This window comes from Uranotaenia lowii, chromosome 2 (genome assembly GCF_029784155.1).
Source record: "Uranotaenia lowii strain MFRU-FL chromosome 2, ASM2978415v1, whole genome shotgun sequence".
Taxonomy (NCBI): domain Eukaryota; kingdom Metazoa; phylum Arthropoda; class Insecta; order Diptera; family Culicidae; genus Uranotaenia; species Uranotaenia lowii.
The window spans coordinates 433,695,266-433,702,865 of NC_073692.1; positions in this window are offsets into that span (position 1 = coordinate 433,695,266).

Below are 7,600 nucleotides of genomic sequence, written 5' to 3' on the forward strand. Positions count from 1 at the left end.
GGTACACCGGGGCAAGTGCAAACGGTTTTCACCATAGTTCAACTTTCACATGTGCTAGAAAAATATGTATATGTTCAAAAATTATCAATTATCGTTCGTTTCATCACTAAAATAGTTCTCAACAATCATATGGTCATATCACCTCTTGTCTGCAACTCCGATTCTCTACCTCCCCGTGGTGCTAGCTGGGGTGCGAGCAACCTTAGCGGAGATCGGGTACCCAACCCCGGTGGATGCTTTGGTCGCATGCAGAATGAGTTAGGGGGCTTCGTACGCGTCTGTTCTCCATGTTAGGGGCGGCGTACGGAGTGCAACAGCGTCCTGGTGGTGTTCGGGACCCAAAACAGCAACATCACGACGGTCCTCCTGCGAGATAGTGGGGTTAGCTGCGGGCCTTGCGAGCCTGTGACTACTAAAAAACTTAAGCAACGAATAACGAACAACAAATTTCGGATGGAAATCGGCAAAGACCCACGCGACGAAAAGGGACTAACGATTGGAAACTTGGAACATGGAACTGCCGATCTCTAAATTTTGTGGGCAGTACCCACGTGCTCTCCAACGAATTGAAGAGCCGCAAATTCGACATCGTAGCGCTGCAGGAGGTATGCTGGAAGGGCTCCACGGTACGAACGTACCCAGATGGTCGTGCCATCTACCAGAGCTGCGGCAACACACACGAGCTTGGAACAGCTTTTATAGTGATGGGAAAGATGCAAAAGCGCGTGATCGGGTGGTGGCCGATCAACTCACGAATGTGCCGGTTGAGAATCAAGGGCCGGTTCTTCAACATCAGCATCATCAACGTGCACAGCCCTCACCTCGGAAGTACCGGTGACGACAAAGACGAATTTTACGCGCAGCTGGAGCGTGAATACGACCGTTGCCCAAAACATGATATCAAGATCGTCATCGGGGATTTCAATGCTCAGGTCGGCCAGGAGGAGGAATTCAAACCGACAATTGGAAGGTTCAGTGCGCACCAGCTGACCAACGAAAACGGCCTCAGACTTATCGATTTCGCCGCCTCGAAACGAATGGCCGTACGTAGTACCTTTTTTCAGCACCGCCTCCCACACAAGTACACCTGGAGATCACCGTACCAAACTCAATCACAGATCGACCACGTTTTGATCGACAGCCGGCACTTCTCGGACATCATCGACGTCAGATCTTGTCGGGGCGCCAACATCGAGTCGGACCATTATCTGGTGATGGTGAAGATGCGCCCAAAACTCTCCGTAGTGAACAACACGCGAAACCGGCGCCCGCCTCGGTTAAATATCGCGCGACTGAAGCAACCTGAGGTCGCGGCAGACTACGCGCAATCGGTCGAAGCAGCGCTGCCGGCAGAGGGCGAGCTTGACGAAGCCCCTCTCGAGGACTGTTGGGATACCATCAAAACAGCCATCAACAGTGCTGCGGAGAACGTCATCGGTTATGTGGAGCGATCTCGACGGAACGACTGGTTCGACGAGGAGTGCAGGAGGGTGATGGACGAAGAGAATGCCGCGCGGGCGGCAGTAGTGCAGAGAGGCACCCGTCGAAATGTGGAAAATCACCGACAGCGGAAGAGGCAGCGAGTCCGACTTTTCCAGGAGAAAAAGCGCCGCCTGGAGGAGGAGGAGCTCGAGGAGCTGGAGCAGCTGCATCGTTCCCAAGAAACACGAAAGTTCTATCAGAAACTCAACGCATCCCGCAAAGGCTTCGTGCCGCAAGCCGAAATGTGCCGGGATAAGGACGGGGGTATCCTGACGGACAATCGTGAGGTGATCAAAAGGTGGAAGCAGCACTTCGATGAACACCTGAACGGCGCACATGCAGGAGATCAAGACGGTGGGGGAAGGTACATCGCCGGCGTAGCCAACGACGAAGACGAGCCACTCCCAACGATGAGTGAAGTTAAGGAAGCCATTCGCCAGCTGAATAGAAACAAGTCGGCTGGAAAGGATGGCATCGCAGCGGAACTCATCAAAATGGGCCCGGACAGGTTGGCCGATTGCCTACACCGGTTGATAATCCGGATCTGGGACATTGAACAGCTACCGGAGGAGTGGAAGGAGGGGGTAATATGCCCCATCTACAAGAAGGGCGACAAATTGGACTGTGAGAACTACCGAGCGATCACTGTCCTCAATGCCGCCTACAAAGTGTTGTCCCGAATCCTACTCCGCCGCCTAACGCCACAAGCAAACAGATTCGTGGGAAGTCATCAGGCCGGCTTCATGGAGGGACGGTCTACGACGGACCAGATATTCACATTACGGCAAATCCTCCAAAAATGCCGTGAACACCACCCAAGTAACCATAAGCATTAAGCTAAAACCCTGAATCAGCATTAAATCAACATTTCTAATGCAAGTTAGCATGAAATCACCATTTCTAATGCAAGTTGGCATTAAATCAACATTCATAATGCTTTTTTGTTTTATATAAGCATTATTAATGCATAGAAGCAATAAAGAAAATTAACACTAATGATAGCACTATATGCACATATAGAGTAGCTCTAAAGTTAATAAGCATTAGGAGTGGTGTGACCCGAACAGTACTTGAAGTACGCATTTTTTCACCCACCTTATCAGCATCAAGAGTGGTCGAAATGGTAAAGGCGCAAGGAGAGATAAAGGCTGCTGCGGGATCCTCGGTTCGAGACTCAGAAGAATTCATTAAGCAGGCATAATTCTCCTTCGTTCAGCAGATTGATTGATGTTGCAGATAATAATTATTCATTTATTTTTTGTTCATTTTAATTATTCAAAAAATAATAATTAAATAAACAAAAGGTGTTCTAAGTATGCATTGTTAATGCTTATATCCGGCTTGCGAAAAATGACGTTTTGATGGCGCTCTAATTCAGCATTTGTAATGCTTTTTAAAGGCTATGTTGTGATAGCATTTAATCAGCCCGCTATTTCGCCTTTTTAGCATTAAATCTGCATTATATACGCATATAGTGCAAAACAAGCATTAATACAGAGTTATATATGGGAATATAGTGTTGATTAAGGGCTATGTTTTAGTGCTTATGGTTACTTGGGCAAGTCCCTACGCATCATCTATTCATCGACTTCAAAGCCGCATACGACACGATCGACCGTAACGAGCTATGGAAAATCATGGACGAGAACGGCTTTTCCGGGAAGCTGATCAGACTGATCAAGGCGACGATGGATGGAACGCAGTGCTGTGTGCGGATTTCGGGTGAAATATCGAGTTCATTCAAATCGCGCAGGGGGCTTCGACAAGGTGATGGTCTATCCTGCATGATGTTCAACGTGGCGCTAGAAGGTGTTATTCGACGAGCGGTGGGCGAAATGCGGGGCACGATTTTCAACAGATCCAGTCAACTTATCTGCTTTGCCGATGACATTGATATAGTCGGCAGATCATCTGTGGCGGTGGAGGAGATCTACCGCAAACTGAAACGCGAAGCAGGAAGGATTGGGTTGATGATTAATACGTCCAAGACGAAGTACATGCTGGCCTGCGGATCCGAGACCGACCGAACCCGCTTGTCCAGTAATAACAAGGTCACGATCGACGGCGACGAGCTGGAGATAGTCGAAGACTTTGTCTATCTCGGCTCACTGGTGACCGCAGACAATGACACCAGCCGTGAGATCCGGAGGCGAATTATCAGCGGAAGTCGTGCCTACTATGGACTCCACAAGCAACTGCGGTCGAGAAGACTTAGCCCTCGCACAAAGTGTAACCTGTATATGACGCTTATTAGACCGGTTGTTCTCTACGGGCACGAGACATGGATATTGCTCGAGGAGGACCTGCGTACACTCGGAGTATTCGAGCGACGAGTGTTAAGAACCATCTTTGGCGGCGTACAGGAGAACGGAGTGTGGAGGCGAAGGATGAACCACGAGCTCGCGCGACTCTACGGCGAACCCAGTATCCAGAAGGTGGTTAAGGCTGGCCGGATACGCTGGGCAGGACATGTTGCGAGAATGCCGGACGACTGTCCTGCAAAACAGGTGTTCGCTACGAATCCGGTAGGAACAAGACGAGCGGGGGCGCAACGAGCGAGGTGGTTAGACCAAGTGGAGCGTGATCTGGCGAACGTGGGGTGCCCGAGAAATTGGAGAACGGTTGCCATGGACCGAGTGAATTTTAGGAATTATGTTCGTCAAGTTATGTCGTAAGACGGAATACTATGTAAATAAAAAATAAGTTCTCAACAAATTGCCGTTGGTAGTGAAAAATTAAAAAATGTTGGTAAAAAGTAACGGTGCTTTTGTGAAAAAATTTCAAAATTTGCACCTACCCTGTTTATGGGGGCAAGTGCAAAAGCAATACTTTTTCCAAACTAATTCACAGATGAGTCAGTGTATCGGTCTTAAAATGAATTGAAAACATGTTCCGGTACGTTTTATCAACTTTGATTAATATGTTTGCGGTTTTCTTGCAATATTGATAACTTTTTAGAACTCCATTTTTGGTGACTGTTGTTTTAAGCAAAAGACCTTCATTTACTAATGCATTAAGGAATTTCGAACATCCGCTTCAGATACAACACTTTGGATACCCCTTCTGACCATTTTAATATAATGCTGAACCTTTTTGGTGATGAATTTTATGAAATGGCTGATGTTGCATGGCTTAAAGGTGCGTTTGCACTTACCCCGGTAGTGTCGTTTGCACTTGCCCCACAGTGTGGGTTAACAAGAGCGAATATTATTTTCACAACTTCAGGGTGTACTGAAAATTTATCATAAATTTTCTGCTTTCACTTGAATATCGATCTCAAACACTCACCTTTTAACGAAAATTCGGATTTGAATGCCTTTTTTTGAAGCCAAAATATGCACAACAAAAACACACTGTTCATGTCTAGTACGAACTTGAATTCGTGTGTGATCAAACAGTGCCGTGTTTTTAGTGAAAAATTTAAAGAAAGTTTAGTTTATCTATGTCAGATTGTTTGTTTGGGTCTAAACAACAATTTCTAGAAGAAGAAATATTTTTTACTTTTTTTGGAACAGAGAAAAGATGAACGTTTGCACTTGCCCCGAGTTTGCACTTGCCTCGGTGTACCTTATAACAAACATTTAAAAAATGACAAAATTACAACAATAGTTGCAAAAATTACAAAAAATGACTACAATAATTACCAAAATGACCAAAATTACAACAATAATAACAGAAATTACAAGAATTGACAATATTTTTTTATAATTCCTTTATTTGAAACGGCTCATGCCTTTAGGCTTTAAGGAGCCAAACTCGTTTTGTATTTTTACAATTGGTATGCTTAGCTTAACACTTGTTTAGAAGACAAAGAAGAATAGAAAGGGAAATATGCAGAAGAGAAAAAAAAAAGAATTATAGACGAAGATCAATAGCTTTTAGGAAAAGATATATTTCGAACATATAGTCCAAGTCCATCACAGCTAACACATCCCTTACTGGAACTTCAGGTGGTTTTCCTCGGGCCCGAAGGGAATCTATGAAATTCGATCTGGCGAAAAGGTGGTCCTCACACGACCAAACAATATGCTCGATGTCATGGTAACCTAGGCCGCAACCGCATAAATTGCTGCCATTTATACGATAGAGTACCGCATTCAAGGAAGAATGATTGGACATGAGGCGGGAAAATATACGAATAAAATCCCGACTCAGGTTCAACCGATTAAACCAATTGACAATAATTACAAGAATTACGAAAATAACGTAATTACAAAATTTTCATAAATTACAAAAACTACAAAAATGACAAAAAAAATGCAAAAATCACAAAAATAACCAAAATTACAAAAATTTAAAATAAATATCATAAATTACATAAATAACATAAGTAACAAACATTACAAAAAGTGGAAAAAGGTAAAAGTAACAAAAATGACACATTGGAAAAAAAATGACAAAGATTACAACAACTGATAATTCACAACATTCACACACAAATTCACAAATTACAAAAATGACTTATAGGACAAAAACTACAATAATTACAAAAGTGACAAAAAATACAACAATAATAACAGAAATTACAAAAATGATAAAAATTACAAGAATTACGAAAATTACATAAATTACAAAAATTAAATAAATTACAAAAACTACAAAAATGACAAATAATACATAAATCACAAAAATAACCAAAATTAAAAAAATAACATAAATTACATAAAGAACATTAATAACATAAGTAACAAAAATTACAAAAAAAACTAAAATCACAAAAATTACAAAAACTACAAAAATTTCAAAAAATACAAAAATTACAAATAATACAAAAACTACAAAATCTACAAAATTAACAAAAACGACAAAAATTAAAAAAAATACAAACTTACGAAAATTACAAATATTACAACAATAACAATAATTATTACCACAATGGTTACAACAATAATTACAAAAATTACAAAAGTTACATAAATTACAAAAGTTACATAAAACTAAAAAATTACATAAATTACAATAATTACAAAAATGACAATAATTACAAAAATTTCATGAATCACAAAAATTACAAAAATTACGAACGTTACATAAATAACAAAAGTTACATAAATTACAAAAATTACATGAAGTACAAAAAACTACAATATTCACAAAAATTCATAAATTACAAAAAATACAAATATTACAAAAAATAAAAAAAGGTTACATAAATTTCAAAAATTACGAAAGTTACATAAAGTACCAAAAATTACATAAATTATAAAAATAACAATAATTACAAAAAAAATCATAAATTACAAAAATTATAAAAATTTCAAAAATAAATAAAAATTTCAAAAATTAATAAAAATTTCATAAATTACAAAAATAAAAAAAAATTACAAAAATTTCATGTTTTACGAAAAACTTCTAAAATTACAAAAATAAGATAAATTTAATAAATTACCAAGAATAACATAAATTACAAAAATTTCAGTTATTTTTATAATTACAAATATTTCAAAAATTACAAAAAATGACAAAAATTTCAACAATCAACAATTACAAAATTATAAAATTTAACAAAAAATAATCATAAATCAACAAAAAATGACAAAATGAAAAAAAATATCTAAATTTAAAAAATGACAAAATTAGCAAAAATGTCAAAAATGACAGAAGTCATAAAAATACCAAAAATTAAAATTGACAAAAATGATAAAAATGACAAAAACGACAAAATCAAGAATGACAAAAGACAAATATGATAACAAATATGATGACAAAAGATAAAATAACGATAAAATCAAAATAAACGTAACATAAATTCAAAAAAAAGTGCTGAATGCAACAAAAATGGCCAATTAAGAATTAAGACAAAAATAACGAAAATGACAAAATGAGGAAACGATTATTATGAAAAGTGACAGAAATGGCAAAAAAATTTCGAAGTTGACAAAATAGACAAATATGAAAAAAATTAAAATTCACAAGTAACAAAATGACAGTAACAGAAAAATGTTTAAAATTGACAAAGTTGACAAAATTTACGAAAATTACAAAGATGATTAAGTTAATAAAATGGCAATAATTACGATTAAGATTGATAAGGCGAAAGAAACAAAAAAAGACTAAAATGTCCAAATTTTTTAAAATCACAAGAATGACAAAAATCATCATGTGACAAAAAATACGA